Here is a 9,400-nt window from a genome sequence, read left to right on the forward strand (position 1 = left end):
TCAGGCTGAACCTGTTTGGCATTGGGGCCCCGGAGGCAGTGTGGATTCCAGATTTCTCTTTCTGCTCCATTTATTTTGAGCATGCTATCCTCTCCCTCCCTCCACCCCTCCTCTTCACTTGCCCTTAGGCCTCAAGCTTTGAGCTGTGAAAGGCATAAGGCAGGGCATCGCTTATACACCTGAAACAGGTTGTGACAAGCCTGGCAGCCTGTTCCATAGAAGGATTAGGGCTATGCAAGTTACAAAGTGCTTTGGAAAGCTGCCTTTCCCTGCTTAGAAATGCTCAGCTAGCATTGTCCTGAAAACTCTATTGTCTGCTCAGAAGTATTTGGTCTTTATTATTCACGTGTGTGAGTGTGTGTGCGCATCTACAATTTCTCCTGCATGCTCACCTTACAATGCTGGAAAAGGAGAGGGTATTATTTAAGCCTCTTTTCTGCAAAAGAAACTCATCTCAATGAGTTAAGGAGACACATTCTTACTAAGACCAATGGACCATGCAGTCCAGTACCATCAACCCTGACTTGAAGTAGAAGTCTTCAGTTAGGTTCTCCAGGATCTCAAACAAGGGTTCCTTTCAGTTCTTCTCGTTCAAGTGCCTCTTAGGATTCGTTGGGTGCAATTAGGTGTACTTGTTTATGCAACCTGCTCGAATAGCTAGCCCCACCATGGCACAAATTAAGGAGATTGAACCAACTGCACTCACAGATCTAATCTATTTGTTTACATTGCTATGCCAAAAATTTCTCTACTTTCTAGCATCATCCACTCCTCCACATCTCAGAATTGCCCATTTTAGTGGTAGCGGAGGAGTTCTGCTGGCTCCTACTGGTGGGGGTACAAGAAAAGTGCATCTAGAACAGGAATGTCAGAAAACTCCGGTGAAAACAAAAATGGGAGCAGAAATGGCTGAAATTCACTTATTCGCCCCTTTTCAAAGCAGAAATCAATCGAGCAAATGCAACCAGTATTCATTGCCATTCTTGCTTTCAGTCCACGACAAATTTGTAACTGATTATTCCCCACCCCATTTGAATAACATTTCCTTTGCATTGAAATGAATTGAATAGTGTAATGACAATGTAAGTTACATAATTTCACCACAGCATACGATGAGGCGAATCACGTTTTGGGTGAAAGACGAACTGCAGCAGACAGGAAACAGTGCTGCATGAGGTGAACACAGGGTGGAATGGAAAGTGATGTCTTCTTAAATCCCTAATCTGAAATCACAGGAATGGGCTTGTGCCTGCCTAGACATCTGGGACCCTTGAGGCTCTGGGCAAGCTTGTTAGAGCCAGGCAGAAGGAGACCTTCAACACATTCAGCTCTATCTAGCTTAGTGGCTCAGGGGTTTGAACTGCTCTGTATGTGTGTGCTTAGAGTTGCAACTGGGTTATTGTCATATATGAAAACTCTCTTCCTTACTTTAGGCTCATGAAGCAGACTAGATGGAGAAAGATACACAGACAGCTTTAAAATGAAACCTCTATTATTTTGATGATTGTTTCGTGAACATGTGACACCCTGACAACCCGAAACATTTCTAAATGATGAATCAGGAGTTCTTGAACATAAGACGGTGGCACAAAACATTATTTTAAATTAAGTTTCTTTCAGGTCTATAATGAAGATTAACATCAGCAATGTCATTCAGTGACATATTAAGTATTAGTCTTCTCTAATTTTTCTACCACTGTGGAATGCTGAAAGGACAGCCCCACCTAATTCCTGAAGGACAAATGTGGATCAGTGCAAAAGAAAGAAGGAGGAGGAAGGGAAGAAGAAAAGGTTGAAAGTAGAACTTGGAGAAGACAAGGCTCCATGTCTTTAATAAAAAAAAATGCTTAGCAATGTTACCAAAACTCATAATTACTTGGCTCAGAATATGAACTAGTCTAGCTCAAAATATTTGCAAAGAGAGTGGAATGTCACTTGAAAGCCTTTTCCCAGCCTGGAATTTAACTCAAGCAAGTTCCTCTGACCCTGACCTGTTGAATGTTGCAATGACAGCATCCCAGGGCCTGGGGTTCCTAGGAAATGGAATTTTCCAGGGCTTCTGAATCTTTAATATGGATGTAAAGCACCCTAAAAACTACAAGTCCCAGAGGTTCTTCTACCTTAGAGCCAGGACATTGCTGAACATACTCACGAGGACATCCCAGGAGCAAGGGCTCCTGAGACATGCAGTTTCCAGGGCACCTGACATTCACAGCAAGGAATCCATTGGCCTGAAAGACTGCATTTCTCAGGGTTCTTGCTACCTGATGTGCTGACATTTCAGTATTAAGGTGCTAAGGAGAAACTAAAACTTATCAGGGAACCTCCACTGGGACTTCTCAGTTACTACTGACAGGTATGTGGGAAGGAAAAGGAAGGAGAATGAGGATGGGTATGTTATAGGGATTCATGGGTTGAGAGGGGACTGGGAGTTCAGGCAAATGAGGAGCAAAATTGCTCTTGCTTCTTTTCAGATCCATTTCTGAAGAGCAGAGAGAGGTTGATTTCCCTATCACTGTTGTGCTGGGTTAGGTGGAGAGTAAACTTTCCTCGTAGGCTGATGGCATGATGGGAAGATACCTTCCACTCCTTCTGGTCCAGCATCACCTGTCCTACTCCTCTGCTGATAATGGTGTTGAACACTGTGTCTCTCTCTTCCATTTTGCTCTTTGCTGGAGTGCTCTAGGAACACGCTAATCTGCTAGCAATAGTGGCATGCAAATAGGAGGGGAAGTACCTTATTCAGCACCATTGCCATTGCTGGGTTGTTGGTTTTATGGAGGGGAGGGTGGTGGTGGTTGAGCATTGCCACTTTCTTGTTGGTAAAAAAAAAAGTATTTTGTGGTGCCCACAACAGTTTCTTAGATTTTCAAATATGCCTCTGGGCTCAGAAAGGTTGGAAATACTTCGCCTGCTAGAATGTGTGATCTAGTCTAATGTGTTCCCAGACTTGGCATTGGTTTTGACAGTTTTTTTTAAAATAAAAAAAATCAGGCTGGATTCAACTAAATCACTGCACTAGTGGAAATCAGTGCAATGAGTCCTGCTGGTGCTTTGAGGCTTCCCTCCTGTCCTTCACTCACATGCTCCCATGTCCCCCAAATCAGCTCAGGAGGGGGGTCAGAAGTGCACAGGGAGAGGAGAGTGGAGGCCATACAGCATGAAATACCAAATGATTTCCAGAGAAGTCTGGCTATCCAAGCTCCACTTCTAGTCCTCCTGGGGCATAGAGGTGGAACTAGAGCAGCTCGTTGCGTCTGCTTTTGCTGTGTATCCTTTAAACTCTCTTTGAAAGAAGAACAATGAGTTTGAGGTTGCTAGGCAGAAACTATTGACCCACAAGGGGCGGAGCTGTTTAGAATATGCCCTGTATGGATAAAATTGCTACAAAGGCACCACATTAAGGCAGAGCTCAATAGATCTAGCTGAACTCCAAAGTAAGCCCAGCATGAATGGAGTAACCTGAAAAAGAGGGTAATTTAGGTGCAGAAAGAGGAAAATGTCAGATTTGGCGAGGGATTGAGGAGAAAAAAAGGTACCATTTCGGTGTCGGGGGAGAAATGATGGGAAGAGAAAAGATAGCACGAAACGTTGCAGAAGGACATGAGTTATGAAGATGAAGAGTTAAACATGACCCTGAGAGTTTCTTCTGCATTAATGCTGCTTTTCAAATGGAAATGATGGGGTCAGGGGCGTAGGGCCGACACCGCCTTTGGACAATGGTGCACTGAGCTCTCTGCTCTGAGGCAAGTGACAAAAGGAGTGAGAGAGAGAAGATGTTTGCTGGAAGAGTCCCCATTCTTCACGGCAAGGTTGGCTGTGTGCTGCTCTTGTTCACCCCCAGGCTCCTGTGGGGAGGGGAAGGTCCCTGGCTCAGGCTCCGGTTCACTTTGCAGACTGTGCAAGTCGGGCTTGTCACAGAGAAAGAGCCCTCAGGGTACTAAAACTGGCTCAAAGAATGTTAATAAGATCGGGGGAAGAGGGAGAGAGAGAGAGAAAGCCAAAAGAGATTTCGACACAAATGATCTTCAAGGAGTGCTCTGTAAATAAAACAAAACAAAATGGCTCCATGCCAGGAGCACCTGCCGCTCCGCATTGATATTAATTGTCTGGAGAAGGGAGGTGGGTTTGACAGGGAGGCTGAAGCACCGAAGGAATAATGATATCGGCTGCAGCATTGTAGAAGTCTTAGAAGGAACTGGTGTGTGTTTCACTTGGTTTGTTTGCTGCCCTGGCTCCTGGAGTTTCTGAGTAGGAGTACTCTACGCCAGGGAAGGGGAAGATGTGGTCCTCCAGAGGTTGTTGGCAGCGGTCAGGAAAGATGGGAGCTGTAATCACATGCAATCTTTCCTCATCTTTTTTTGAGGGGGAAGAAAAATGCAAACGGAATCTCCACGCAGCTGTCTGTTCACATTGCTCTTCCGTCACACAAAACAACGCAGCCAAGTGTATGAAATAGACCTAGGTGTGTGCATGGCTTTGCATTGCAATGTAAGTCCCCTTGGTAGTCCATTTGGTGAAAAGGATGTATGCTACACAAATATATTCTAGGCATGATAAAACCTCAGATTCTGTAATCAGAGAGCAAAAGTATGTGTTGTATGCTCCATAACACGCAAGCTGTATTTTGGCACACACAATCAGATCCAGTTGTGGCTATTATCTTCCCTACCTCAATACACACTGAGGAAAGTCCATTGCTGATAATTTGGTATCCATGTGAAACCTATCCAAAAATGAAAAATCCCATTGACCAGCCCTTCTTTTTGGCATTTCAGTTAAATTAGGGAAACTGTTTTCTGTTTTTGTTTTTTGGTCTACTTTTTGTCTACTGGTTGGATCATTCTTACTGAATATCCAAACTGTTGCATTTCCTTTTCCTTTTGGGGGGGGGGTTGATGTGCTGGTTGACAGTATGTAATCCCACTTCTCTCCATGACTTCTCTTCAACACTGCCTGTCCAAAAGATCTTCTCCCTGCCATGGAGTTCCTGGGGTGGAAACTGTAGGACAGTCTTTGCCAAGCTGGTGTCCTAGAGATGTTTTGGCTTTCAATGGCCATGCCGACTGGGTGTGTAGCAAGAGGGACTCTAAAACATCAGGAGGGCACCAGGTTAGTGAAGTCTGCCATAGGGAGTCCTGGCTGAAGACAGAGAGTGGGGAGGGAAGGAAGGGGGGGGGGAGATTGGGGGAAGGAAATTGACAAGGAATGTCAACTTCCTTTGTCTTGAAATTCTAGCCAGGACTATCAGAACTTTTTTCCGATTAAGATTTTTATTGGTTGTAGTAAAAATATTTCTAAAAGTCAAATAACATTATATCATAACATGATAGATGGTACACATAACCCATTCCACCCTCTTCAACACCTTAGCCTATGCAAAATTGCAGGCATGGAGAACCTGTGGCTCTTTAGATGTTCAGCTTTGATCCCTTAGTGTGGATTTGGTGCATCAGGGCAACAGAGTGCTTTAATCCACTTCAGTTGTGCAAACCCACATTTCTGGTATCCACCTGAATCCTTCCCAGGAACAGTCTGGATGCACCCCTAAAAAGATGCACGGTTGAGATATCTGAAGCGTTGATTGCTCCTGCTTCTTCCTGGTTTTATTGTTTCTGCTGTCATTTATTTGGTTATTTTCTCACTACATCTATTTTACCATTTTAATTGTCCTGGGATGTTTCGTTGCTCTTTTAATATAATTGTAAACTGTTCTGGACATTTTTTAGAGTCCAGGTCGGATGTGTAAGGAACAGAGAGAAATACCTGATCTGTTGTCTTCATCTCCAAAGTTTTTTTTTATGAGATGGGAGAAGGTGCAAATTATTACATGCCAAGGGCAGAGGAGGAAAGAGACTCCATTTGCTGCAATCACCACCTTAGGCACCAATTATCTGTAAACTCTTGTCTCTGGGAAGGGCAAGAGCATCCACATTTCTTCACACGAAGATTCAGACCCCAGAGGGCTCAAAGCAATGAACATCTCTGGCAAGTGACAGCATAGGAATGGCCTTCCCTGCTTGCCATAGTTTGGTGGCTTCCTACATGGAGCTACCGCCCATGCATGATCTGTATACAGCATCTGCATACAACTGTGACACAATCGATGGGACTGCAAGTTAGTCCATCAATGGATTTTGTTGATGAATTAAGTTCCTTTTGAGCAATTTTAAAAAGGCTCCTCCTTGATTAACCAGCCAGCATATCAATTCTTATTTTTAAAAATATAATACAAGTACTTTACTATAATATCTTCACGTTGACAGACATTGTCTTGGAAGAGAAATTCCTCCTTCTCACCTCACACAGGAGTAAAATGCCTGTTCAATGACCTCCTTGTTATTTAATATATGTACGTATTTATCTGAGGCATTCCATTGGATTTGTTTCCATAATAAACATGTGATCCAGACCTAGATGAGATCCATGACTGGAAACCTCACCCCTCCCACTTCCTTTTTAAAAAGGTTGCGGGGAGGAAGCTGAACAGGAGCCACTGCACTGGGCAGGGGAAGGGTTAACACTACCCCCATGCCATTTTCCTGATTTAAATCCTACCCCCATACAGGGATCAGCAGTGGGCTCTGGCAGGGTCTTGGGATCCTGGTAGCTGGCCAAGGTGCTGAGGTCAAGCCTTAAAATTACAGAGGGCAGGGAAAGAGCTTGCCTTTAAGCTTTGCTGACAATCCTTGCCACCCTATCCTGAAACTGTCCCCCAGCATCTTTCGGAAAGGAGGAACCGTGTAAATTACACCAGTTATATCAAACTGTACCGTTTGGGTTGCATTCTCAGAGGAATCAGAATCTTTTGCTCAGGGGCTGGGGTGCTCCAAGGCAATGAGGAGAGGAGGCACGGACCAGGCCCTGAGCCAGGGGCAGCTGTGTAGGGTAGCGAAAGCTCTGCCCCCTCACACTGGAGCCTTTGTGTTTTGCTCTCGAGACCTCGGCAGACATTGCCCAAACATTTCTACATTTCCCATTGGCAGACAGAAGGGCAAGAATCTTGTCTCTCTCTCGCACACACACTCTTTTAAAAGGAACAATCAGATTCACAGGAAGCCAAAGTTTGCAGCAGATTCTGCTCTGGGCACCAGGCAAGCTGATGCACAAAATATCCACATTTGGGTGTATTATAATAAAATTGCATAAACAAGTTGACCGTTCACAGTCTGATTCTCTGATGCTTCAACTCCGGGTGGGGTGCATGGCCCCCTCCTTCACCCATTCCCTCTCCCACTATTCCCAGTTTAACTATTAACAAGCTGGCCAGCCTGATGGAGACAATGGTCTGTTTGTTTAGCACGGAGGAACTAGAATGGCGCTCCTATCAGGGGCTCTGGCAAATTTATCAAAGCTCAGTGATTAGCTCTATTAGAGAAGGGATTTGTGTAAACAAAAAGACAGGTGCAAAGAGGCTATTCCAGCTGGCAAAGGCTTCATAGAGTTTTCAGCCTTTCAGCGGCAATAAAATAAAACTTCTTCCAGGAAACAAAATCAAACTGGAGAGAGTGCATGTATATTTTTAACTCATTAGCTCTGACCTTCCTATTGTTGGGCCAGTCTGTGCCTCCTTTCCCCTTTCAGCTGTCTCCAGTTTAAAGGAATGCTGCTCTTTGCACCAACCTTTTCCTCCAAATCCCTCCCTTTCCCCCATAAAGGAGCAGCTGCCTCAATATTTCTAAGGCCAGAACTCCCATCCACCCCACACTGGGAACGGTTTTTCTTCATACCCATTGCTGCTGAAACCCCCTTTCCCTTTGTGAGAAGCCTCCCTGCAGTATCTCACAAGGCCAGCAAACTGATGGCATACAGTGGGTCTCTCCATGGAGGGTCACTCTGAGACTTGCACAGAAGGTGGGCAATTTGCAAAGTAACCATGGGTCAGTGATGGGGGGGAAAAGCTAGACCAGTGACATTAGTTTCACTCTACAAGCAGAGATGATCAGGACTGGGCAGAGGGAGATCTCTGCCCCATCCATTCCCCATCCATTGTGGAAGATTGTGGGGTTCCTAGTTCTTGCAATGAAGATGAAGTTGTAAGCCTCAGACTGCAGGTCTGCAGATTGCAGAAGTCTTCAGACTGCAGGTGCATGTGTGTGTATCAGTGTCACTGAACACTCCTCCACCTAAACTAGCACATTTCACTGAGAAATGTTGGGAACAGAAGTGCTTCTGTGAACCACCAGAAGAAATGAATACAAATTAGTTGAGCTCAGTCAAAGATAACGCAAGTCAATTGTCATTTCAAAGGTGGGTGTCCTACATAGTTTTTATAGCACTTATTTTCTCATTATAAAACCCCTTGTTTGCTATATAGATGTCAAATCACTATCATATCCACAAAGGCTCAGACATTTCCCTCACAATGGTGGCAGCAGCAGCAGCTGAGTGTCAGGAACTGGCAGCACTGGAACCAGAGTTAGAACCAGGAAGCTCAGCTTTCATGTGTAGCTGTTGCATGTGGCCAGCTATCAGAACTATACCTTGGAACATCACCCCCGCAGTGAAGTGCTCTCAGGTTCTGGACTGGCCATTGGGCCCTCCTGGAGAAGGAAGGCTATTAAAGTCTTCCTCACTGGGTTTAGACTTTGCCTGAGAAACAAGATCTTCCTGGCTCTGATGGGCTTGACACTGACTTCATGGATTGGTTCTTGGTTCAAGCTACATAATGCACATGGTGTATTTTCTTTGAAAAGTTGTTGGCTGGTAAAGCAAAAAGAGTACAGGACAACTCCAGAGATCTCATTCCGAGCAACAGCATGAAAGAGTTAATATATGTCCTATCTAGTGTCTGCTAATTTGACTGGTGCATCATCAAATATTGTATTTGTTGCATGATTTTCTCATCACATAGCTTCTGGAGAATAGCCATTGTGTCTTCTCTCATCTTCATTACCATCTCCCAGTTTCTTTGCTTTGCATTTTATCTGATAACAGATTGGCATCAGGAAGAATTTATTGAAGAGCTCAGCAATCAAGAGTTGCCTTTCTACAATTTTGTTCAGCTCACAACCAAAGCAACTGTTTCCCTGCATCAGCTTTTTTTTTTTTAAAATGGGCCTTCCTCTCTAATCCATATAAATGCCATTCTTCCTGCAGACAATCTTTTATCAGTTTGATAAAAGCCCAGATTATCGGGACAGAATCGGTTTCACCAGCTGAAGGCTGTGTAGTTCAGAATGAGCAAGCTCAGGGTGTTCATTCAAGTTGTCAGTAAAACGTAGCTTTGTCTTTGGCGCTATAAAAATTGTACTCACATTCTTAATCCTGTTCAAACAAACATACACACTCCTCCTCAATGTGCTTCGTGCAGGTTTTACGACAGGCGGCCATTGTTGACCTTAACTGACAATTGTGGTCTAACAGAAGGTGCTGGGACAGGAGATAAAGTGATCTTGTG

Source organism: Lacerta agilis, chromosome 1, assembly GCF_009819535.1.
Source record: "Lacerta agilis isolate rLacAgi1 chromosome 1, rLacAgi1.pri, whole genome shotgun sequence".
Lineage (NCBI taxonomy): Eukaryota > Metazoa > Chordata > Lepidosauria > Squamata > Lacertidae > Lacerta > Lacerta agilis.